The sequence below is a fragment of the Balearica regulorum genome, chromosome 8, assembly GCF_011004875.1.
Source record: "Balearica regulorum gibbericeps isolate bBalReg1 chromosome 8, bBalReg1.pri, whole genome shotgun sequence".
Taxonomy (NCBI): domain Eukaryota; kingdom Metazoa; phylum Chordata; class Aves; order Gruiformes; family Gruidae; genus Balearica; species Balearica regulorum.
Window position 1 is genome coordinate 595,291 of NC_046191.1, and position 26,632 is coordinate 621,922.

General features: G+C 46.4%; 2 long non-coding RNA genes across 2 annotated transcripts in view; both read left to right on the forward strand.

The window, feature by feature from the left end:
• Positions 1 to 26,632, forward strand: part of LOC142602699 (uncharacterized) — a 69,988-nt gene that overhangs the window by 17,257 nt on the left and 26,099 nt on the right. The gene's annotated exons all lie outside the window — the stretch shown is intronic.
• LOC142602700 (uncharacterized) lies at positions 11,790 to 19,153 on the forward strand. Its single transcript, XR_012836466.1, has 3 exons — positions 11,790 to 12,035; positions 13,226 to 13,318; positions 15,026 to 19,153. It is a non-coding gene; the product is annotated as an uncharacterized LOC142602700 (long non-coding RNA).

Consider the following 26,632-nt stretch of genomic DNA (forward strand, 5'->3'; position numbering starts at 1 on the left):
CGGGGAAGAGGGCAGGCTGCAGCGGCGAGAGCTGTCGGGCGCCTGGTGCTCGGAGAGGGCTGGAGGAGTTCCTCCTGGGCTGGGGAACGCCATTTGTGTCGCTGTCTGCTAGACCGAGAAGCTGTTGTAGAAGGTCTTTGATCTCAGCGCCCTTTTAAATTTCTTACTGCCAAAATAGCTGCTGCCCCTGGGGAGCACCATACAGCAATAGCAGTGCGAGTACTTGGAGCAAAGATATTAGTGGACAATGTAATAAGCGGGCGAGCAAATGAATACCTCGGGCCATTTATCATGAGCCAGATACGCAGGCAGAGCTCTGCAGCTCTGTTAAAGAGAAAAATAGCTCCATGACAACTTGTCTATCAGTGTCAAGGAGACTCTCTAATTTACTGACGTCTGGAGATAGCTGCCCCTGGGGGAAGGAAGATCATGGTTATCTACTCGGGCACCAGCCAATACGCAGAGCATGCTGTGTGCTATATTGAACGGTGCTGGTAGCGCTGAGACGGAGGAAGAGCCTTGCCCGGTACATGCGGTGCTGAACATACCTTTCTCGAAAATGACTCTGGAGATCTGCCCAGATGGTGTACTACATCTATTTCTCCAATGTACCAATTAGCATTTGAGCAGGCAATGCGGATGGTTGCTAGCACTTTCTCAGTGGGTCTAGTATTGGGATTTTACTACTTCCTTTAAAAAAATTTATTGGCTGCTACCAGCTAGCTGGCAAGTGCAAAATCCAGCACCTGTGTTGCTCGGTCCTGCCTGAGCAGGGAGCAGCACGGGTGAGTGCCGGGCCATCTGCAGCACGTCACGTGCTGTTTGCACCGCGGGGCGCAGAGGGAAGGATCACACGGAGACCAGCGGTGACACCGAGATGCAGCTCCCAGTGCCCTGCGGTTTTAAGGCTCCACACCCCGATGTGTCTCTTCGGCTCCAACCCGGGCGGACGGGTGCCGGCGTGCTGCTCTGCAGACCGTGCCCAGGCAGGAGCAGGCTGGCGGCAGCGCTGGCATGGCTCGGCACGCTGCGCTGCCGGGCGCGGGGCTGTGTCGCTGCCTGCAAGTGGGCAAGCGAACACGCGCGGGTGGGGAACAGAGCGCGTCAGTTTGTGTTCACCTTTGATAAAGGCTGTTGGGAAGACGTTGGGAGAGGCTGGGAATGTACTTCAAGGTTCTTTTGGATTGACAAGTAAGGATAGAGTGTTTATAGGCACAGATGGGAGAAAAATCAACCACAAAGGGAACTCAATTTTATTTATCATTAATTTTGACTTGCTTCAGCAGATGTTTGCTGGGAACAGTTTTAACCTGCTTAATTTGTCTGTGTGTAATGGGAAGCAGATAGCCTCAATTAAGAGACTGATTAGTAAGTTCTTTAATGACTTTCAACAGTTTTAGTCATTATTGCTGATACAGGATGCTGAATCCTGGGAGCTGGGATTTAAACGTTACGTGAAATCCCAAACGTGTCACAGTTATTTGTAGACAGTGAAGTTGCTTTCTTCTGTTTCCCTTCTCGGCTCAGTGGAAAGTTGCCAGATATTTGCTGCATGTGGCCCCAAATTCTGAAGTACGCAAACCAGTTTTGAAACGCGTGATGCCACCCACTTACCTGCCGGGTAGGGCAAAATGTTCCCTTGGGGCTCCTTCAGTAATTCACTCGGGCGACTATTTTTGATGAACCTCAGGGAGTGAATGGCAGCAGAGCCCAAACAGGACGTTAAGTAAAACGTTATAACTAACAAACTGGGGGTTTTCTGTTTGTTTGTGTCTGGAAGCGCCTCTAGTCGAGAAGTTTACAATAGCAAACGCAACACAGTAAAACCTCATATTAGCAAGCGTGCTTCAAAGGATGTATTACACACAGCCTCTCAGACATCTGGGATGTATACACTCTTTTTCAAATACCAGTAACTTACGCATACAGCACATACAACTTACATTAGCAGGGTAAACAGCAAACCTCCGTGGCTGGTGCTTTTATTCTGCATCCCCTAACATTTTTGCCTGCATCACCCCTATTAACCTGTCCTGTCTGGGACTGTCCTTGATGTTTGCAGACCACTTGGGAGCTTCCACCAGCTTCCACCACCGCTGGGCGGCAGTTACCCATCGCAGACACCCGAGTGACCAGCCCGCAGGACAGCTCTTCTTCTTCTGCCATGCGGAGAGGTTTTTAAAACAGAGCCAGTCCTACCCCAGAGCGGGTCAGATTTTTGGTGTTGTGGTGTGGATGAAAGGGAAGTTCATTGAAGAATGTTACTGGAAATATTTGTCTGAAATGTCTCGGGTTCGGCAGACCACTGACAAGGCAAAGCGAGCTGTGTGGTGCCAGCAGTCGCACGCGCTGGTGCAGCTGTGCTGGCCGGGGACCAGCGAAGGTGCCAGGGCAGCCGGTGCTGCTGGAGCGCAGCAAGGGGACGAGCACTCCTTCAGGGAAAAACCGTTTCCATCTCTATTTTCTGTTCTGCGAGGAATTCTGAGATGCAAACCTTTTTTTCTTTTTTCTCTCAAAGAATGCGAATGAAGTAGTTGAGACAGATGTAAATAAAGTTAAAAATAATGTTGAAATGAAAGATTAATGCGCTTTCTTGAATGCATATATTCAAAACAGGGTGCTTTGACGTTATTGAATTCTTTTGTTTAATTTTTATTTTTCTGCAGCCTAATTTTTTCAAACTTTGCATATTTCCCATTTTTCATATAAATGATGTTGTAAGCAAAGTTCAAACAGAAAATTTTCAAATAATGCAGAACATGGGGACAAAGCACTAATATTTTGGTATCTTGCAGAGTATTCTCTTGTTTTTTTCAGGACCTGACCATGTGCACAGCAATGGATGGAAAAGAAGGAGAGTAATCTGGACTGTGGTTCTGTCAAAATTATTGCTGGGATGAAGTGGACCATGGATGGGGTTTCGCTCCTCACTGTGCCCCAGCTTGGCTTCAGTTTGTCTGTCTGCAAAAGAAATGCGCTACTGTTGTTTTCTTCCTCCTCACAGGTGAGATTCATGACTCTTGCTCAGGCTGGGATAAATCTGGTGGTAAAAACCCACAAATCATTATTAGGAGGGAGGATGACACAGTTCGTATCTCAGAAATCTTGCAATCAAAAACTGTGATGTGAGAGCACCATCACGCAAAGACATGCTGGTAAACCTCAATTATCAGCCTGCTTTCTGGGGAATTTTACTGCCTTGTCCTTCTCGATATGTTTTTGTGTGCTTATTTTTGCATTTCTCTGAACAAGTCCTGACAAGTACCATGAAAGCTTTTGCCCCTTGCAGTGAAATAATGGAAGTTTTTTTCCATTGCACTGTTTTATGATAGCATAAAATTTTATGACGTTTATGGAAGTTTGTGTCATGAAGCAGGTGGCTTGTTAGCCTTTATTTTATTTTACCAGATGCATTTATACACGTATAATATTAAATCTTTGTCATAAGTTTGTGAACTATGCTAAGATATTGTCTGATATTGCTGTCTGAGGAACCTGAGGAATCTTTGTTGATGGTGACTAAGCAACTGGTGTATTTATCTAGTCTGAATTTTGCTGTCATGTTTAAATACAACCGTGAGGCCAGAGAGTGGCAACCTGCCACTGATGGCTTGCATGTACACTCAGCCAACTAGTTTAGCTTCTCTCTTCAACCTCTTCTTGTTCTACCTAATTACAGGCACGCCGCAAGCCTGAACTAAGTGGGGATAGTATTTCCTTGGTATCTGTAAATGCCCTGGTAGCTAGCCTAACAGCTGCCTCGCTAGGCACATAGAGAAATAAGGCAGAGAAATTCAAATGACCCTAACTGGATTGCTCTCTAATCCAGATGTTCCCCACGATACTGCTGGGGTGCTGGTTTAGCAGCGGTAAAACCCGACTGTGCACTTCTCTCTCTGCAGGGTGCATTCAGCATGTGCCAGCAAAGACCCTTTTAAAGATGCTCCACTTTTCATCAGCTGGGGGGTAAAGTTCTGGGATGACAGGGGGCCTTCTGGATGTCTTTATGCAGTGACAGTTGTCAGGTCACTGTTTGCCGTGGTTAGATGGCTGCTGTGGGTGCCCTGCACTACAGTGAAACCCGTATTTATGCCCTTCCCCGTACTTACGCCACCTGCTTTAGGTGGTCACCGGTGTTGATAGCCGATGAAATCTCATTCCCTGGGAAATGTCCTCTCTTTTGCTTAATCCTTCACTCTCTAACAGGCAGCCACCTGCCTGCCACGCTTTGGCCACCCGTGGGCCTGCCCAGCTGTGTAAATTGCATTGCAATCAGCGTGGCAAGGCAGCTCGAAAGAGGCACCACTCCGCGACGGCAGATTACCGTGTAACATGTTTTCAAGCCATCGACTTTTACATTGCAAACAAAGTCTTTTTATTTGACCTTTTAAATGCTCTGTTGCAAAACGCAGAGGAAGTGCAGTGACAGCACGTATGTGGAAATTGCTTTCATGCTGCTTTTTAGTGTACTTTGGCCCATTACAGTGGTTACAGAGGTTTCTTTTATTATTTTTTTTTTCTTTTTTTGGTAGGGGGTGGTTCCCCAGGGTGTCCATTATTAACATGTTTAACTCTAATCCATTAATGGCATCCCTGGCTGTATTCCCAGCAGACACATCTCTAAGGCTGGAAGGAGTGACAGGCTTGTCATCTCAAAGATGCACACTTCAGCCCTCCTGCAAGTGTTCCCTGCTTCACTGCAAGTCCAGCACGTGTGCCAGGATGAACTTTTCTCCTGGCATCTTATCGAGCACAACTGATTAACTTTTCACTTTATGCCGTCTAGCTGACAAGCTGAACGCTATTTTCTGTCGCGGTTCCCAAGCCCTGGCTGAGGGAGCTCTTTCACCTGCATATTGCCTGACCACGTGCCTGGAGCCACAGAGAGATCAGGCTGGGAAAGGCTGCTCCAGCGAAACACTGAAGTGCACACTTCATATGACTACGCTGGTGCTTAAGGAGGGGCGAGGTCAAACACTGGACGAGTGCCTTGTTTTGCCCAGGTGACAAGCTGCTGGGGAAGGATTTTGATTTAATTGGATGCAAGAGCTCACGTTGCCCTTGGTTCTGCCTGTAGTCTTTGGTCACAGCTTTTCCCCTGGATCTCTGGAGTGGGTTTTTGAGCAGTCATCCTGCTCCCGCTGTCCTTGGGACACAAGCGTTATGAACATGGTGCCTGTGGATGCCAACACAGCAATCCATTCCGTCGCCTGTGGAATGCCAGGCTGGCAAATTAAAGCCAGGGCTTAAAAGGATAAAATTGAGACTAGAGCCAGAACTTCTACATTGCTTGGGATTGTGAGCTTAATTTCTGTTCAGCCCTGGAGTAGTGAGACATCTTGCAAAGGGGAAGGAGGAGGGAGGAAAACTGGAGCAGACTTTCTGCTAGAGTGTCTTTGGGGGTGAAAAAAACTTAGGCTCAGTTCTTTATTTTGAAACAATTTTATATCCTGATTCTAAACTTTATTCCAGACCAAGACTCTGATTACATGTTCACAGTTACACAACTCCCATCATCTATAAAAAATGAATTATTAACTGGCACTGAGAGACACTGACTGTGTAGCCTTCTCACTCAACGAGTCACCCGGCTGCAGAGACCCACCTTGAACCAGACAGCGCAGGGCCCTTGGCCGCATCCCCCCCATCCCAGGTGATGCCTGCGCCGTCGGGCTCCCTCCTCTTCCGCAGGAGGCAAAGCAGCAATTCTCTCTCCCTTTATGTCTCCAAGCAGTCATTCTTCTGAAAAGCCTCAGTTTTCATCTGTCAGCCTATCTGACCAAATGTAAGCTCATTGTGTAATTAGAAGAGTGCCAGGCAGCTCCCGTGCTTGGCCACCTTTCCCTCCGCCGCGGACACGTGCCGCTCTGAGCGTGGTTTGGCAGCGGCTGCAGAGCCCTGGCCAGCAGGACCCGCTGGAGCCGGCGCAGCAGCTCAGCGCCCAGGGCGGGTGCGGCACAGATGTTGCTGACTCTCCTCATCAAAGGCTTATTAAGGAGTACTCAGCCGGGCACGGGCCGGGGGGGCTTCTCTGTGCTACAATACAGTGACAATAGCTTCCAGGAATCTCACTTTTTGGGGACTTGCAAAGAAATATAAACTAAATTTGAAAAGGAAGATGCTACTTAACATGACATGACAGATCCCAGAATCCCAGAATCCCAGACTGGTTTGGGTGGGCAGGGACCTCCCAGCCCACCCAGTGCCACCCCTGCCATGGGCAGGGACACCCTCCACTAGCCCAGGTTGCCCAAAGCCCCATCCAACCTGGCCTTGAACACTGCCAGGGAGCCAGGGGCAGCCACAGCTTCTCTGGGCAACCTCTGCCAGGGCCTCAGCACCCTCACAGGGAAGGATTGCTGCCTCACATCCCATCTCCATCTGCCCTCCTGCAGCTTCAGGCCATTCCCCTTGGCCTGTCCCTCCCTGCCCTTGTCACCAGCCCCTCTCCAGCTTTCCTGGAGCCCCTGCAGGGCCTGGAAGGGGCTCTAAGGTCTCCCCAGAGCCTTTTCTTCTCCAGGCTGAACCAGCCCAACTCTCTCAGCCTGTATTACATTGTATTTTGTACATATTTCCACCAGACGTGAAAGGAAATTGGAGATCTTGGCCAAGAGATTAGAAGTGGGGCCACATTGTCTGAGGAGTTATCTTCCCCTCACTATGCTCATCCAAGTTCTCAGGGCAGACCATAATCTTAATTAGTTAGGTGGGTATAATCCAGGAACAAATCCTCAGCGTGAAGTTAAGCTGGTATTGGTAAGCTCAGGCATGGGTAATATAATTTAGTGTGGTTGCTGCGTCGCTGCTGAGCATTAGCTGTAGCGTGGCCGCACACCTAGGATCTGTTCCGTCCTAACCTGGGGATAAGGACAGCAAAGTGCTCCTTTTTGCCTTGGGCTTGCTGGTAGATTAAGCCTTGGTTTCTCAGTTCACTGGTAAAACTTCAGGCAGCAAAATACCTGGTGTTTGAATATTAACTAAGTATTGAATGTTTCAGCTGAGTGCTGTTAAAGCACTTAAACAGCAATAAAGTAACATGGGGCATCCTTTTGCCTATAGTCATGGCAGATTGAGACTGACTTCAAGTCTTCATTAGAACTTCAATTTTTCCTGTAAATGATGACAATAAACAACATTTACAGCTTCTGTTTCAGTTCTCAGGTAGAAGTTGTGTGTATTTTTTCCAACTATACCAGAAGTCAAGTATTCTTTGACTTACTAAAATCCGCTATTCCTCCCTGCAAATCTTGCCGGTTTTTGCATCGTTTTGCCTGCGTGATTGCCACAACAGCACTACTGAAGTTGTTTGCAATGAATGTGCAGATGCGCTGGACCCTGTTGTTGTGGCCTGGATGCTGAAGGACCGGTTGGTTCCTACGGCTTCACTGTACATGGGATTGTCATTTGTTTTGTGATAAGGCTAGCGGTAACACTTGTTCATGTCTCGTATTTAGTGGGAACACTGCTTGCAGAAAGAATGCAGCCAATTTTTTTTGAAAGGAATAGTTATTTTGAGGGCCTGCATTTCTAAAAAAATAAGAAATAAAATAGTGTGCTGACAAATGACATGCTGAAAATGTTGCAAGCTGACCACACAAAGCAGTCAGCCATTTTTTGAAATCTTGACCAGCAATATTTTGACTTGTTAGGCACATCTCAGTTTACACATATCAGTACTGTATCCAGAAGCCAATATGTGCTTTGATCACTGAGAATTAAGTCAATACATGACTGTGTAGAAAACTCAGCCAAGGGGAAAAATCAGTCCTTACACCAACCGTAAAAAGGTGTTGATTCATTTATTTGTATTGGCACTGAAAGAATGTTGCTGCAATCGCATTTAAAGTATTAAAGAGATTGTGGCTGAAAATTATATTTTAGGCAGCTGAGGCAAGTTTTTCTGTTAAAAAATGTAAAATAAAGTGAACACAGGAAAGAAGGTCTGGGAGAAGAAGCCACCGGAAAGCAGTAAATCCACAAAACAGAAGGGTAAAGCACACTGTCCAAAAGATCTTGTTTAAGATTTGTGGTGAACAATAGCTAAGTACTAATGAAACGAGGCGCTCAGTCTTTAGCTGACTTCTCTTGTATTTAATGATTCTCATCGGACTACAAGATGAGACCTTAATGATCTCAGTGTGTAGCTAAAAATTCACTTCAGTAATCTGTTCTTGAGCCTCTTTCTGTCTGGAGAGCTTGAGAGGAAAGTGGTGCTGCGGTGAGGGGAGGACCCGGTGGCAGAGCCTGGTGACGGACCGACCCACTCTTAGATGGTTCGAGCTGAGGCTGAGCACAAAATGCAGCTTCTGCAACGGCCATGCTGGCAGAACAGCAGACTAGGAATTGCAGTAATCCCATCTAGATGTTATTAAACTGTGCAACTGCTTCCAGAAGAGCAAGAGGCCAGGCAAGATTTAATCCAGGAAATGTTTATAAGATAGCAAAAGCTTGTTTCAGTGACATTTTAATGTGTGAGGCTCTTACCTCTCTTTGACAAGCGTAACTCCTTCACTTTTTGCAGGTGTATAACATGGAAGTAATAGTCTCTGGAAAAGTGGTTTGAGTAAATGATTATTTTCAAGGATAAGAAAAAGAAACCAGACCTTCAGTTGTGGTTAGGATTTTGGTTTAGCCAGTCAAAGCTCCTGTTCCTCTAAAACATCATAAACAATCTTGTCAGCTGCAGAAGGGCCTGTCAAAGGCATGTGCAAAGATGTGAAGTAACAAGTGGAATAGCTCACATCATTGACTGTCCCTCAGGCTGGTCTTCTTAAAAGGTACTACTGGCGTACATATTACAGGTTTTATGGAAAGGGTTTTCGTAATTGTTACATCAACACCTACAATCATTACAGCAGAAAAGAGACACAGAAAGATTGATTTCTTCTGCAGGTTTTGAGTCTCCTTATTTTGAGCACTTAACACTGTGAATTTTCTGTCTCTCTGTTTCTCAGTCAGGTCCTTGCTGTGCCTTATGCTGAATACCCCCCGGGTCCAATGGGCCAGCATCCATGACAAGAGCAGAGTGTGTGGGCGAGAGCTCTGCTGGTCTGGAGCCAGAGTCCTTAATTCCCTCGTTTTTTAAAGATAATGTTATAGGGAAGATGAAAGTTACTTTTTCAGTCAGGAAATGGGATGGTAAGGCAATAAAAATGGTGAAGAGACCTGTTACCAATCATGGCATAACGTGTACATGGAATAACCTTATCTAAACAAGCCAAAGTTGTTGTTCTGAGTGGAGGCTGAAGGTCAGGAATATACTTCAAACCTTTTGGCTCTCCAGGAGTAGAGCTGAGTCCTGGCCAGCCCTTCAGACCAAAGTGGAAGTACCCTCCCGTGGGGATGCTGGTATGGATTTGGTGAAGCCCCACCTCTGGAGTGGCAGCTGGACCTAGGCAGGAGCTGCGTGTCAGGCATGGACAGTCGGAGAAGTCAGCGCACGGGTGAAACGGGACAGGTCACGTCAGAAAGCAGGCAGAGGCATATCTGGTCATTAGCTTTATAATTGTTCTAAAAAGCAATTTTTTTTATTTGGGCAAAATTACAAGGATTATTTGTAACAACTAAATGACAGCCTGATAATTCAATTTTTATTTGCTCTGGGAAGAGCATTTGTAAAGACACGTTAGCAATGGGGACCTCTCAAAACACGTGTATACGTGTGTGCATAGGATAGTGCCAAAGAGCTCGGGCATGTGTTCGTGCCTATGTGTGAGGCAGCGAGCTCCTGCCGCAGGTCCTGGGAATCAACAGCTCTTGGTCTCCCATCGCGCGTCCTCATCAGCCCTGGGCGCAGGGGGAGCGGTGGTTGGAAATCTCTGTGGCGGTGCCTCGGCCCCCGGCGGGAGCCCTGGGTCTGGAGAAGGATGCTGTGAAAGGTCTGCGGTTCCATGCTATTTTTGCTTGTTTATCTGGTCAACGCCAGCCTATTTTGTGGGCAGCTTGTGCTTGTCTCAAGGTATTTGGATTTGATAATCTGATCAGTGCCAGTCCATTCTTGGCTCCTCTGTCCACCTGCTGACTCCCTTGTGTTACCCTTCTGGTGCTCCATCCATCTGTTAAGAATTTACTTACAAAATGCATTGAAATAAATCACTGTGATTTTATGTGCATAGGGATCCTGTTTCCAGCATTTCAAAAATCCTAATAAATAACTGTGTCTGTTAGTAACAGTATCATAAAGTCTTGTATTTTACCATTAGTGATTTACAGGGAATACCATGATGTTTAGAAAACAGCCTTTTAACATTCAAATTTGGTGGTTTTCAGAATTCATTTTATACTTCGTTGTCAGGAAATCCAGGTTTTCAGACCAGGTGCATGTGCTGAACACTATTATCAAAGAAATATATTGAAATACAGAGCACAATAACAGCTTCCATCAGATTATTGCTTGACTGTAAAGAAGATCACAGCTGAGACCTGGGGCAATGGGAACGCTACAGATCCAGACATTTTTTAGTTTCTGGGCTATTGATTTTTCCATGGGGAGGACGGGATGGCCCTGCAAGGATGGAAGACTTTTCCGTCCTCTGCAGAAGCTGATCCAGGTGTTGTTTGTACCAGCGCGAGCCACGCGATAGCTGGGGGAGCCCCCCGAGGCCAATGCCACCAGCCAACGCCAGTCAGGCAGGGCCATGGGACCGGGTGCTGGCCAGGTCCCTGCCGGTAACACGGCTGGAGGCCACGGGGAAGCAGGTGATGCTCAAACCTCCTTCCTAACCCGCAGCAGAGCTCCTCTGAGCTTCGGGAGCAGCGCTTGATGGGTCGGCACTGGAGGTGTAGCTCCATAACCATCAAACCGTTGAAGATAGGAGGGGAGAAGGACTTTGTGGAGGCAAGGTGGAGGCAGCTGGCAGACATGCTGGCATTTGGAGCTGCTGAAAGGCCATGGGGAAGTTTCGCAGCCGAGCGGCTCTGGCCTCCCGTGCCCTTTGTGCGGGTTCCTGCTGCTCATCGCCATCGAGCTTCCAGCCGTTTCCAGGGGACTGACCCGAAGGGGACTGCTGAACACAGAGTAGTCGATGCCGTTTTATCTTCTTGTTGAATGACTGCGAGCTGTAGTTTATTTAAATGAAACCCTTATCAGTTAAAGTCACAATGTTATAGGAAAAGAAGGGCTGCTTGGCTGATACAGGGATTAAAATCTTTTAACGTTATGTCCCAGATAGTGAGCAATGTGATACAAAAAGATTCTAACACATTCAGCAAAGCCAAACCCAGCAAGACCTGAACAAACCCCAGAGGACACCCAGACAACCAACCTAAAATATAGGTCAATGTTTTCAAATTTGGTGTAAGTTCTTTTTGTCTAATTAATCTATACCTACCAAAATGTTGATGAAAGGGAGACACAGAAAGCTGACTGCCACTGAAAGGTCCCCAAGGCTGAAAGAAAACAGTCCCAGCTTGTGGCTAATTATTTTTTTCCTTAAAATTTATTACTCTGAAAGATAAGCAAACATGGTGTTTATTTGGCCTGTGCACCTTGTACCAGACTTTTTTTCCAAATACCATTCATTAAAACAGCAATTAAAATGATAGAGAAGAAAATGCTGCTGAAAACACAGCAGCACAACAATGAAGGAAGGGGATGAACACGGCTTGAAATTACAGCAGTCGCCGTATCGGGATGCTCAGCACCCTTGCCCGTGGCCATGCGAGATGTGGGCTGAGTTTCCAGCCCTGCTGATTGTCCTCATGGGTCTCGTGACACCTGCTGTTTTCTTCCAGGGAAGCCAAGGCTGGCAGCGTGCTGCCGGGGGGTGGTCTCCGCTTCGCTTTGCGAGGTGCCCCTGCTCCGTTTGCCGCGGGACCCCGGGGAAGTCTGCAGGCAGCTGCCTGCTGCCCCTGTCCGTCCTCTGGGCTCGGCCGGCCCCGCACGCCTGGAGTAGCGTCGGCCTCGGCACGGGGCTGTGCCACGCACGCGGCACCGCAGCCGGCACGTGGTCCCTCGCATGCGGGGAGTACGGCGGCCGTTATCAGGTGCTGTGGCTACCCGCGCCTCGTTTGCAGCCTTTACATCCCTCAGCAAGGTAAGCTGTGATCCTCGGGGAGCTATCAGGATATCTGATTTATGCAAGAGCCTGTAATAAACTTATGACAGTTATTTCTGTAGCTAATGGGAATGTAAAAATTCAGATAACATATGTTAATACTGATAAGCAAAATCTCTGATAAAAACACCCCCCACCGCTAAATAGAAAACTCTGCTCTGACTGCTGTAGCGGCTGTGCCCCTGGCTGTCAGCGAGGAACTCTCCTGAAAGATGAATTTGTGGAATAGAAGTAGTCTACCACGACTGAAGGTGTCCATCACTTGACATAGACCTCGTTCTTCCCAAGCGGTTAAACTAGTTATGCCTGTGTATGCCAACTCGGTTCAAATGAAGATGAGGCAAAGAAGGAGACCTTTCTGATTTACATTGTGTTGCATCTTTGGGAAACAAATTTTAAAAATACGATGCCCAGTGAAAGCTCCTGGCAATGACAGCGTTAGCTGCTGCACGCAGCTGCTCCCACGAGTGACTGACTGGAGCCCAAAGGCTCGACATGGGGGCTTTGATCATTTGTCGATGCTTTTGAAATGCACAGCTTTTCTCCTTCCGTCCTAATGGCTTTATAACTGATTCATAATCTCACTCTTCTGAATGAGGTTACGATATGGCTGAATATGTTGCTGAGTAAATGGCTTGCTTTGTGGTATTTCTATTAGGCTTGAAAGAAAGTATCACTGACTTGCCTAAAAAGAGGTTTATATTTCATATAATAGAGGATATACATCCTGATGTGCATGCTGTTTATAATGCATTGGTAGAATTTATCTTAGGAACATCCAGGCCTCTTAAACATGCACTAAATTTAACTTTAAAGCAATGCTAATTCAGGGGGAAAAAACAGTATGCATCATCTGTCGTCAATTTGATAGTCTGTGATATGTGTAACCAATTGTTCTTATTTACATTAATTTGCATTGTGAAAAGCAATTTTACAGTTTCAGTCAGACTTAATAGGCAATTTGCAGCTCACTGCCTAATGGCATAGTTACTTAAGCCTGCCCCCAGGGTGCTTTCTAGACCTGATATGAGACTAAACCTTTTAAATGTTCAATTGAACATCTTAAAAAGTCAAAAAGTCTTTAGCTATTAGACCCAGTTCATACTTGCCTTGTCATATTTGATATTATTGCTACAGATGCCCTTTGATTTAGATATATTTTGCCCTAGACTGCAGGAACAGTGATTTGATTCTACAAAACATTGTGGCATGAATGGCTCCCCCCGCCCCCAGAGGCATGCTGCTGAAGGAAGAAGGTGAAGGTAAGGATGTCCTGGCAGGCCTTGCACCACGACATTTCTGGTTCAGTAGATCTACTACCTGCATGTAATGACTGACTTTTCACCAAGGCATCTGATCTTAATGACACATTTCCGCATTTACAAATGCATGAACCATCCCTGGTAGGTGTGATAAAAGCTAATTTTACAGGAAGACTGAATGAAAGCCCTTAATTCACAACAATTTTACTTCATGTTGAGTGCATTAGGGGCAAACCGAAGAACAAAATAACCTACATTTGGGCGATGCTGCCGAGGCTATTGTGATTATTGGCACTTTCGGAACACTACTTAAGAAAGGTTCCTTGCCCCGTCAAGTTACATTAGGAGCGTATCATTCTTCTAAGAGTATGTTTGATCACTGAAGAGGTGCTTTGAGAAAGTGTATAAGTGGTCCCATAGGGAAGGTCACTGGTTCTGAGCATTGCAGCTGAAGGAGGAAGTAGCAAAGACCTTCTCAAAAGATGGACCCCCCACTTCTTAATTACTTACTCTACGTGCAACAAGTGAAGGTCACAGAGTGTTTTAAGTCATGTATTATATGAAAAATATAATGCACATGAGGCTGAAGCAGATCAGTGGTGGTGGACGTATTGAGCAATGACCATGGTCATATCTCTGGCCTTTGTATCTAGTGGGTCATGGGGAAGTGTCAAGAGGGAGTTTTGTAAGAATTACACAAAAGATGTTGTGGTTTTTGGTCATCCTTGTGCTAATGATTAGTGAAGACAATAGAGAGTTGGGATACTCACTCATTTACATGAAGATATTGACATGTTTGAGATCAGGATGAATCAAGACCTATGTTGTTGTTGTAGTTTGACAGCGATCCTCCTTCACATTCAGCAGTGTTCATATCCAACATACTTCCAGATGTTAAAATATTTGTTTCCAACCCATGCTGATATCATGTAGATATATGCACTTTGCAACAGATTATGAAAATGTGTGAATGTTACTGGATTTCTGCCTTCTCTAATATAATAAAGCAAATACAAGGTTTGCTAAATGCCATTTTCTAGGAAATAATATTGTGCCACACTGAACTAATGTAATACCACCGTCCTTCTTCTTTAGGAGTCTGCTTTATTTCTGCAAGAGGGTTTTACTTCAAAAGATGTCGCAATTCACTTCACAGTAGTATACAAGAGAGATTCCAAAAAATTGCTATAGCTGTATGCCACTTGGCATATCTTGCATTTTTAGCATTGTGCCAAGTGTGGAAAGATAGTCAGGGAAAGTTACGTATCAAATCACCCCATGTCGTAATGCAAAAAGTCCCTTATCTACAATGAGCTCAAAGTATTTGAGGCTGTGAATATCCCAGCCAGTTTAGCAATAACGAGCTGAACTAAAATTATGCTAGATCTGGCTAGTTTGAGGCCATCTGAGCTTTGTGATGCATGGAGGTGGTGTAGGTAGCCTAGGCAATCTGGTGCTGTCTATATTTGTACTTCATAATATCAGTGATCTAACCTATTTTCAGTTTTAAGCCTTTTTTTTTTTTTTAAGATGGCCCTTGCTGTTTTCTCACTGCTACATGATTAAAAGGCACAAAAGTTCAGAAATCAAAGTGTGAGAGGTTGAAGACATCCTTTTAAAATGGGAAGTATAGGACATTTTTACAGCACTAACATAAACCTTTACTACTTTTCTGAGATTCACTTGTAACACGGCTAATATTTTTAGCTTTTTATGAAAAAGAGTGACAACTGCAGCTCCACACAATGTGAACTGCATTCCGTGGCTGAAGACGGTGTTAGACGCAGGGCAGGAAGAAGGCTGGAGCTCCTCTCCCTCCACCCGTGCCCTGGACGATGTTGGTTAAGGTCTGACTTACCCCACTGGGACCTCGCCGCAGCCCAGGACTCTGGCGGGTGACTTTGCTCTTGTCCTCTCACACCAGCTATTTTTGTCATCATGCTGCAGAGTTTGTCACAAAACCTACCAGGGAATAATGTGGGGATTTTTCATCCTGCACTGTAGTCTTCCTCTGCGCTTACCAAGAAGAATTCCATACCTAGTGATAGAGGCTGGTCACCTGAGACAACCATCAACAGCCAAGGTTTGGTTTGCTCCCCACCACTCCAGGGTGTTCACTCAAAATCCCAAGGGCGTTGGGAGCAGTCCCTGCTGTTGACCACACATTTTAGAAGAATGATCTTGTGGAACTGCCACCCAGTCTTTGTTCTGCTTCCTGGACACCCGGCTCTCTGCAAGTCTCTGTAAGTCAGATGGGTTTTGGGTTTCAAAGTCTATATTCTCCAAAATGCAGAGATAATATTTAAGAAAAAAAAAAAGTCACAGTAATGGAGGATTTTGGATTAGTTGAGTTCTTTTACTTTTAAATCAATGACTGACAAGGACAATTTCCAGTTTGCTGCGGCCCAGTCCAGACACAAAGTTGTTTTTTGTTGTTTATTAATGTTTAATAAACAGCAACCTGTGGATATAAAATGGTACTTTACAAACTAGTACCGCTATGCTGTTGTGAAGATGCTGCACTGCGTCTAACCCTTCTGGTAAGGGACACTGGTCTTTTCATCTGTCATTGATTTTTGCAAGATGGGTTTTATCAGCTGAACTGCATACCCTCTAGGTTCATGCTGAATACCGAGTATATTCATTAAAGCATAGAGAAGAACTCAGGAAAGGCATTAGTCCATTAATCACTTGCACATATAATGACCTTCATGCCTATATCTCACAGCGGCCAGCCACGTCAGCCCGCGTGGCAATGCCAAAACACGTTAATTCCCAGCCCGGGCGAGAGGCAGAACCGCGCACTCTGCGGAGGCGACCACAGCAGGAACGGAGTCCTGCGAGGAACGGGGGAGCATGTGAAGGGGCGAGCCCCAGACGTAAAGAGCACGGCCACAAGCGAAGAGCCGCAGGAGCTCCCTGGGTCCCAGCAGACCCCAGCAGAGCGGGCAGCCCCCGCACCACCTCCCTGCCATTCAGCCCCATGCCGGAACCGGCCCTCACTGTGGGAGCTGGGGGTGCCATGGGGGTAATGCAGCACTGAGAGGTCTTCACCAGCAGAAGGGGATGTTCTTTAAAATGCCAATATCCACAGAGAGAGGAGGCTAGTATTATGACATACCAAAATTTACTCCCGTGCACATTGCTCGCAACTTATCTGCATAGACTGTTCCGTGTCCACAGTCGTTTCCAGTGGCTAAGAATGATCATTAAGGCAAATTGGAAATCAAATGAACAGGCATGTTTTGTTTCAGTGATTATCCCAGCATTTCAAAACAGTGGTTACAGCATAGAACAAGGCAGAACGTATTTCTTTAAAGGGAATTATGTACAAAAATATGAAACCTTGTCTGCAACTATTCTGATAACAGAGTGCAAGGACTGTCTGCAAAACCAGGACAAACAGCCGTAAGACGATGTTTAGCTTGAGTGAACTTTCTGTTTGTGCTGGTGCCTTGTCCTCCACTCCTGCGGCAGTGGGCTGCTTCCAACGCGGTGGGACCTTGAGAAGAAGAGATCGTGGCCCCTTGTAGGTGCCAAAATCAGCATAAGTACGACTTGAGGGACTCACCACTTGATGTTAAAGAGTGATTTGGTCCCCTGCGTCAGAGCTTTTGTGCAGCAATATTTGGCTTGTGTTTCTGCAGGACTATTGCAGGAAGCAACCCTGCAGCTGCAGGCAGGGCTGGGGGTAGGCAGGAGCCGTGTGCTGCCCTCACGCTGCCCAGCCTGGAGCAGCCTGGAAGCCAGTGAACCCCAGCATGGTCCTGTGCCCTTCTGAAGGAAGGTCTGTGCTTCCCTCGTGCGCTGCCTTCTCATCAGTGACGCAGGGGAGAGCCCTCCAGCAGGAGCCGTGAGGTAAGCTGAGGGTGGACCTCAGTTCCTGTGCCTCGGGGCGCGTGCGTCAGGCAGGGACGGGCAGGATGGATGCTCAGCAGGGAGCCCGAGCCAAAGCATGTGCCACGTGGAGGGATGATGTTGAGGATGCTCTGTGGAGCTACAAAACCAGGACTCAGCTAACCCGGCATGTGAGTCTGACCCAGCTTCCTAAACAGGTCCTTACACCCGCAGCGTGTGTGGATTCAGTCAAATCCCCTACCATGGAGATCAGCTGGGTCTTTGTCCATGTCTCTCAGACTGAGATCAAACCTTAAAGTTCAGCACAACCTTCTGCCTTTTCTCTTTTTTTTTTTTTTTTCCTGCAGTTTTCCTTCTCCTTTCCCCTGTTGTGGTGTTTTGGCGGGGGTGGGAGATGCATCACAAATGCAAACCCCCGGGCGAACACAAGATCGGTTACCCTGTGCCCAGGGACGGCGTTGTCGGTGGGGGTCTCCTGAGGCGAGCCAGGCATGGCAGGGAGAAACGAGAGGAAACTTAACGAAGTGCTGACCTTCCACTGTGCGTGAAGGACGCCATCACGGCAGTGTCCCCGGTGAAGCGGCGGGTTTCCATGGCACAGCTGCCACCCAGGGCACTGCCGGAGCCCCGTACCTCGGGCGCGCGCGGGGCCCTGGGCAGAGGCACCAGCAGGCAGGAGGGCTTGGGCAATTCCTGCCTGCTGAAGTAGGCATGGCCTCGAGCGTGGTAACGTTGTCAAATGGGGCTGTCGGTGCCTGAGATCACTTGAGCAGGAATGCATCAAACTGCTGCCATGATACAGCCTGCCAGCTGTGTAAGTGATATAACATTTTTTAATTTATCCCGAAATGGGTCCGATACATTGAAAATCCTGATTGCACTGACTGCTTTTGATTTACTTTTCTTTCTCATCCATAGTGCTGTATTCTTTCTAGATAACTCCAGTGTCTAATTTGCCAATTCTTTGTTTTCCTCTATGAAATCTCTGCTAGACTTTGAAAAAAAAAAGGTGGCTCTGTCAGCTTTATTGTTGAGGTTTCGTTGACTGTCCTCAGAACACCCGCATTCGAGCAGCTTGTCTGTGGATTTTTAGTTTACTGCTGGGGAAGCTGCTTTATGACAGAAGTATGATTAATGATTGCTTTTGCATGTTTCTTATAAATGAGACGCTCTGTCACTAAATAAATACACAAATAAATGGGCTGGGTGTAAAAGAACATGCTTTTCACCAAAAATGACATCCCTAGTTGTAAATTTTAACAGATATAATGAAACCAAAGATACTATAATCTATTACAAAAAGCCTTTGAAATTCTATTTTAATTAACTTGCAAAGCCATCAGGACTCTTGGAGAGAAAATGATATGTGTAGTGTATCTCAAGAACTGCTTGAATGTGATCATGAGGATGTGATGGGCATGGCTGGAGAATAAAAGTACAGAAGAACGGAAGCTAAGAGCAGTCAGTACTGTAGTTGATATTTAGCAAAGCAACCCTGGCATGGAAAACAACTGTGGAAAAATTGCTGCCACTCCCTTAAAAACCTTCAGGCAGCAGTGGGTCCATGGGGATGATGCGGGGCACAGCATCCCCTGCCCAGCCAGCTGAACCTGCCCTGCACCAGGGAGCACGGATGAGGCCCATCAGGACTGCCGTAGAAAGGAACGCCATGAAGCTGCTCCAGAAGCAGCATCCTCCCAGGCCAAAGCCCCAGCCAGCCTCCAGAGACGGGTGAAAGCTGGAGCCCCAGCGCCAAAAGAGGGCTGGGCACACCTTGTAGAAAAAGGATGTAAATATGTCTCGAACTTCTGATGACGGTGATGTCCATGAACCTGAAACATATCTCAGGTGGCACATGTACTCAAACCAGCCAGATCTAGGTGTGAAGGCAGTTTTTGACTTGCTCTCCTCCCATGCTGCCCAAGGCAGAGGTAGCATTGTAAGGATTGCTGCCCCTTCACAGCCTTTGGGGCTGATTGTCAGCAAATGCAGTGTCGGTGGGCGCTCCATCGCACGCTGCAGCACCCGGCAGCTTTTCTCCCCCAGAAACCTCCGACTGAATGAAAGAAGATAGGGACTGTAGTGGATTTGTCTCTGAATATATTATATTGGCTACGGCTGGAGCTCCTGCTTGCTTTATAGCATCGCTGCTTTGACTGAAAGTAACCATATGCTGTATTTCCATAGCATGTGTTTCAATGAGATTTCCATACCAGAGCAGATGGGCATGCTCCAGTATGGCAGAATGGTGTCTCTGTGGCACCGCTATGAACCCTGGTGTGTAACCACGGAGTAGATGGCACTTCACGTTTGTGTGTGATAAGCATGTTTTAAATAGGTTTGTGAATCCCCTAACTAATATAAATTCCAATTAACTGCTCTTCTGAAATCCCAGTTGCATTCCCACCGTTCACTGGCTTTCCAGTTTCATATTGTCACTCTTTTTGCTCCTACCGATGCCATCATTGACTGTATCGCTGCTGCTGTATTACGGAGGTCTTCCAGCCCAGGGCAGGCAGAAGTTCTTACAAACGGTCTCTTGCGTGCTTGGTCATCAGCTGAACGAAGCAGCAGCACAGCAGTCGCAGGCGAGTCACTCAGCAGCCTACTTCTTCTCCATCTGTGTCCAACGTCTTGCTCCACTATCGACTGCCTGCAAAATATTGGGCAAGTCACCTGGAAGCGCACAGACAGCTGATTTCTCATGGCACTAAGCAGGAGTTAGTCCCTGCAGGCTGTGAGCTGCCCCCGCCGCCCACGGCCCCGCTCCCTCGCTGAAGGCTTGGCAGGGTGGCTCTGCGTTTCGCGGGGCCGAGGCAGTGATGAATAGGCGGCACTGGGACGGGGGCAAGATGCAGGGAAGGCTGACGCGGAGCGAAGAGAACGCGAACTGTGGCAGTGCGCTGAAATGCTGTTGTACGTGAAATACCTACGACCCCTCGAGAAGCAGCATTGCAGTGTTCCGCGCTCCATTCTGCTGCCTGCAGCCGGCTGCCCCTGCCCTGCCCTGCCGAGAAGGAAGGCGGAGAAAAAACTAGTATTTTAAGGTCTGGGAACAGTAAGCGGGGCTAGATCCACCAGAACTAGGTGGATTTTCAGCGTGAAGGAAGCCAGGCAGCACTTGCCCTTCATCGGTGTTTGAACGTGGGCTCTCGACGAGACAAGAAACCCTGGAGGACTGTCAGGATTATCTCCGCTGCTCTGCAGAAGTTCAGGGTATTGCCACCGCAGCAGCGTGCGCCTCCGATTTTATAACAACTTAGCCGAGATTAAAATCAGACTGAGTGCTTCTAGCCTCCGAAGGCAGCCTGATAAAATTAGCAGGAGTAATTTTTTTGTAAAAACATCTTTTGATAGCTTAGCAAAAGCCAGAAGATTAAATACAAGGACTTCAAGCCATGTTTCTTCTGTTGGTGTAAACAGGTATCATTACACTGAAACAAATGGAAGGGCTCTTAATTGACACCACCTGAAGGCCTGACAAATTCCCATTTGTTTGACGGTATAATGAATAGACATTTCATGGGTATGAGATGAGTTCAGGTACAAACCCCAGGTTTTAATTTCCTGCCTGTCTCACTCTGATCTGTATAGCAACTGGCAATATTTCACTGTACTTGTTTTAAAAATTAACTTGTAATACACTCTAGTCAATCCTTCCTACTGAACGATAACTTTTTTTTTTAATTTAACTTTTGGTTTTCAGATTGACATCCTCATTGTAATGCGTCTTCATTCTGATTTCCACTAAATGCTCGGTTTTGTGTCTTGCATGGAATTCTTAATCGGCAGACCTCTAATACATATTTTGCAACTCCCAGTAACGAGACTCACCTGTGTGCAATGCGGAGAGCAGGAACCTCTGTAGTCATCGAAGGCGCAGAATCAGGGAACGAAGCAGAGCTTTGTTTTCCCAGCAAAACAGAGGGAGCTTGCCCCGAGTTTACAATGCGTTTTTGCAAATGGCTTAGTGGCAAAGTTCCATTATTTCTGACCTTTCTGTCCACATCATAGCACAACCGTTGCCATTTGGGACAATTTAAGGTACTTTAGACTGTTCTGTAATAGTCAGCAAACCGTTCTAGCATCATCATTAACTGTCTCCGCGGCTGGCGTGGAGTGAAGGCGAACGCTTTGGGGCAATTCTGCACTACAGCTCCTTCAGCATAATTTTCTTTTCCAGTAGTTTGGTACCCAATACGAATTTCCATTTATTATTATACTGAGTAGGATAATGCATTTCTCAGGTTTTTGATGCTGTCTTCCAAGAACCCAGAAAAGAGTACATTTATCTGAACCTATAATTTATTGGTGTAATGACCAAGAATTAAAGACTGAGGATAACTAGCAACATCAGGCCTTTTTGATCTTTAAAAAATCTCCCATTTTTTAAGGTTACTTGCTATGTGCTTTGCTGTATCCAACAGACACAATTTGGCTCTCAGTTAACCTGCAGGTTAGGTCAAAAGGAACAACAGGAAAATTCAAAGAGTTAGACCAGCAAGAAATAATTGTGAGTTTCTTACGAAGTGGATGAAAGAGAGCAAGAGCTGCAGCTGTGGAGTCAGACTGTGGAGGCTTTAAGGGGCTTTGGAAACGGTGAACCTCACACGTTCAAAGCCTGCTGGGTCATCAGGGAAAGCCCCACCTCATTCCGGCACTTTGACGGGCTCGCCACCCATGAGGAGCTGTGGTGCCCATCCCACCTGCTTTTAGGGCAGTTCCAGCTCTCCATCCTGCTCAAACCTTTCCTGGCAAACCCATTCCTCTCTTGAACTCCCTTGCCTAAGTTTGCACGGCACAATGCTGCTTTATTTCAGAGTAGCAGTAAGATAATTGGGCAACGGTGCCGACACTGGTCTTGGATGGCACTGGGGAGGAGCCATCAGGGCCATCACCTCGGGCCCAGGCTCCTGCAAACCCCCCAGGTCTGAGCCAGCGCGAAGCGGCGAAGCTAAGTCAGTGCGGAAGGGCCGTGGGAAACGCCGGGAGAGACGGTGCCACGGGGCGATGCTGGCAGCGAGCACCCCCAGCTTCTGCTGCCGACGCAGAGGAGAGGAGATGCCCCAGCATCGCCTGCCTTCGCTCCGCTGATCTGCCCAGGCTTTCTCAGCGCTCCGTATTTCAACATGCCTATACCTGTGAAGTGAAAACGACATTTACGGTGCCCGACTAACTTGAAATTTTATAAATGATCCCTTCAATAAATTTTACTTTTAATATTTTCTCCATACTGTCAGGTCATATGCTGCTTACAGATGATTACCTTTTCTAAATGACTGCATTTGCTTCTTAGCATTTAAGTGAAATCCCTGGGAAAATGTGTTTCTGTAGCCTTCAAGGGAAATAATGGGAAGCCCTCCCTCCCAGTTCAAGACCACTCTCAAAAAACCACCCGGGTTTTAGCAGTGGATTTATCTCAACAATGCACAGTCATTTAAAAGCTTCCTGAGCTGTTTGTACTTACAGGGAACATTTCTAATGCAACTTTAGAGCACACCAAGTAAATATGTCTAGCTTGGCAGACGGCTTGAAGAAAACCCACTTACTTCAATCATTAGGTCAGGCCAAATAAATTTCTACCTTCTTCAAAGAAAATTGCTGGTGAATGTTGAGGCTGAAGTGATTTTAACTTCCTTGACATAGAAGATTTAGTTACATCAAACAATAATGAACAGCTGAAAGATGTAATTTTGGTTATAAAAAGAGTGCAGCAACTACAGATTCACAGACAAAATAATTCTTACTGTTCGCCGCACCATAATATTTAAATACTTATGGCATTAAATATTAGTAAGACTTATTTTTAGAGGCAGCTGATGGCTCTGAAGCTTAGTCCCCACTCAGCCTGTCAGATCCTTGAGTTTCAGAGAAAGAACTGTGCAGGAAATCTTGTTCTTCAGCCGTGCTTTTCATTGCGCTGCAGACCAGTAAACGGCAGCAAACGGAGCGCTGGCAATGGGGGGGTCGCTGCAGGGCTCTGGAAATGAAAGGACTATTTTGTGTCTCGTTGAGAGGCTTTTCTTTATTTATGGGTGTGTGTTATCCAGTGGCCGGGGTAATGTGCCTCAGAAGAAAGTGCTGTTTAAGTAAAATAGCTGTGGTTTGGGGGGGAATAACTACCTCAGAAGTTCTGAGAAGCAATGGCCGTGTTCTCAGGCATCCGAAATGTATCTGCTACTAAGAGCAAAGCAATTTTTTCTAATTCCAAAATCCCAGTTTGCGAGATGCTAAATCATCCCCGGGCTTAACACAATAGTCTCTTGGCAACTGCAGATGCTTATCTTGAAAGATCCATTTTTACAACAGATTGAATTCTCAGAAAAGAGGCCAAACATAAAGATGTTAGAAATCAAAGCGAAAATCCGAAAGGATTTTGAGGCTTGATTTGGTTAAGCATCCAAACGTTTGGATATTTATTTGAAACTTATTCAAGCTGCTTAAATCTAGAAGACTGGTAATAGGCTCTATCCTCCCTGCTCTGTGATGGAAAGTCTTGGCACACGCAGTTCCAAATTGCGTTGACCTTTTTTGCTGCCAAATTCTATTGCATTTTCATTTCTAATTTACTGTCCAATCCAGCCCCAAGGTCTCTAGCTTTTACTACCTTTCTAGGTTTCCATTTCCTATTCAATATGTGCTTTTCCCCCTTGCTTCATAGTTGTCATTTTTTCCCAGTTAAGTCTCATCTTATTACTCAGAAATTTAGGGACTGATAGATGTGATCAGACCAACAATCCATCTGTTTTGTTATCCTTTCTTCTATAATTTACCAGGTTCAGATGCTTCAGAAGGCACGGAAAAAACAGAAATGGATTATTATGGAAACCTTTGTCCATAGGAAAAATCCAGAGTGTATTTCTGTGCTCACACAGAAGAGTTTATATCTTCTCCCATAATACCCAGCTGAAATAAGTGTTTCGTCTCAGCACCTGTGTACGTAACTATGTTTTTCTGAATTCCCTCTCAGTAATATCCGTTGGCAATGAGTTCCGCAGGTTTGTTCTGGAGGTTCATTGGCTGTTTCTGCCTACACTTGTATTTCCTCTGATGATACTGGTATTATTTATCTTTTTTGCTGGTTTGCTCATTTTCCAAAGTGGTGTCACTTGGGATTGTTATTACTATGCTAAATGTCACTTCCTTTTGAGTGGCAAGGAGGATGCTATGTAAAAGGAATTACAATACACATTCTCCCTCTAATTTTTAAAGTATATTTGTATAAAGTATATTTTAAAGTATATTGTAAAGGCTTTTCTCTGAAATCTGTGGTTGGAATTACTGACCTCTTTCTTTCTGGCAGGCCTTTTGCATTGCCATCTTTTGGTAAGTAGCTGGCTTGCGATAGGAAAAGCGTCCGCATAAAAAAATCTCTCTGCATGTTTCTCTCTTACTTTTCCCGTTACCTCTGAATATTGTCCTGATGGCATTTCGTGAGTTTACTCTTCCTGACGATTGCACCATTCTCCTGACGACGACAGATGAAATACCACGCTGGTGAAGGAGGAGGACACAGAGCTCAGGCGGCTCCTTACCGGGGTGGGCACGATGGCGATGGGGGGGTCCCTGCATCGCCGACCCCTTCACCCCGGCATGGGCACCGGTGAGCACCTGGCGACAGCGCGGGGCTGTGAGAAACCGGACAGAAAGAACTTTTGTCTCAAAGATCGCTTTGCTCAAGCGGGAAATACAGGAATAGGGAAGCTGGCCCATGTCCCTGTTCAGACATGGAAAGGCTGGGACATTGACTTATTCTCCTGGCTCCCAGGTGGCCCATGGGTTAAGTGAATCTTATTCTACTTGTCATGTGGTTTTGCCACGCTGATGTTTTTACCATGTGTTATTCCATGTTTTATACAATTGATTCAACGTGTTGTAACCAACATGCAATTTCTAACTACTGTTTCACCCGGTGGTGTTAAGCAAATTCGTGCCGTACGTGGCTCCACGCTGTCAGTAGTGCGAGTTGTATGAGGTGCTCTTTTCCAGCCTTTTTCTATATAACTATCTTTTCTCACAACCGCCATGGGTCCTGAAGCAATCTCTGAGCCACGGGGTGGTGTGAGAAACCGGACTGAAAGAACTTTTGTCTCAAAGATCGCTTTGCTCAAGCGGGAAACCCCTCCAGGTACTGAGTGCGATAAGGATGACAAGGGCGATTGCCGGGTCGTCAGGATGATTGCCGGGTCGTCGAGACTTTCAGCCTTCGAAAAACACCTTGCCGGAGTCAGGTAACAGTCGTGTGAAGAACGGGGCTGGAACTGTGTGCACGCATGTGCAGGAACGTGGAAGCCGTGTCGTACGTGCCATGGTGAAGACCACCACCAGTATAAAAGGGGACTTCCAAGATGAGGATGGCACTTCGCCCACCGCCACAGAACAAGAGCTTTGGACTCTCCCGAGACGGACCTCCGAGACGCCGTGGACCCGCACCGCGCCTTCGTCCACAGGACGCCGTGGACCCGCGTCTTCGTCTGCCATCGCAGAACGAGAGATTTGGACCCTTTCCCCCACCGAGACACCGTGGGTCCGTGGCGGTGACTATTCCTGTGATTCTATCCCGGAGTCTTGCTTGGTTTTCTGCCTTTCTTTTCTGCCCCGTCCTGTCGCTCTTATCGGTTACCTTTACCTTTTCTTTTTACAGTTTTCATAATAAAAACTGTTTCTGGTATACGGCATTTGACCTCATTTGTGTCTTAATCTCGCTCTTGGGATCATATCGAAACCTCCCCGATATTGGATCGGGACAGGGGCGAGATGAGCGCCAGTGGTTCAGCGCTGGTCTACGGCAGAGTCAGCCCCCGGCACGGCCGTGGTTACCTGGCTCCTTCCCTGGTCCCTTCCAGCCGTTTCTTTGCTTTGGCATCCAGGGCTTGCCAGCACGCTGGACTGGTGGGACCTTTGCAAATCTTCTTGGCAGCGCTTCCCGTCTGTCTGTCGGCTTGCTTTCTCCATATTGGATGCTTTTGATCCGTGCTTGGGATTTATTAGTTTAATTAATCTAATCTCTGCAGTATCATCCGTGCTGACTGGAGTAATTCCTGACAATGTTTTGTTGATCCCAGAGACTGCTGAATGAGAGTGAAGCTATGTGGCAGCATATGGCAGTATTTCTTATCTCTGATGGCTAAGTTTAGCATTTTAGCTTTTTTTAGTCCTTTTTCTTTTCATTGGAGTTGTCTATTTGCTTAGAGATTAGGCCATTTTTGTGTGTTTCCTCATTGATAAAACCATGCCTTTTAATGCTCTGTAAAATCCTACTGTGTTCCCACAGACTTTTGCAGGAGCAAATTTCATACACAAAATTGCAGGGCATTGATACAGTGAAATGCACAGTAGTGCACAGTGGTGCACAGGCTTTTTTTTTTTTTAGTATTAAAATTGTTATTTATTCTTAAATGTTTGCAGAAAGAACAATGCTTGTAAAATAAGTACCTGGCTAGATTAATCCAGGAC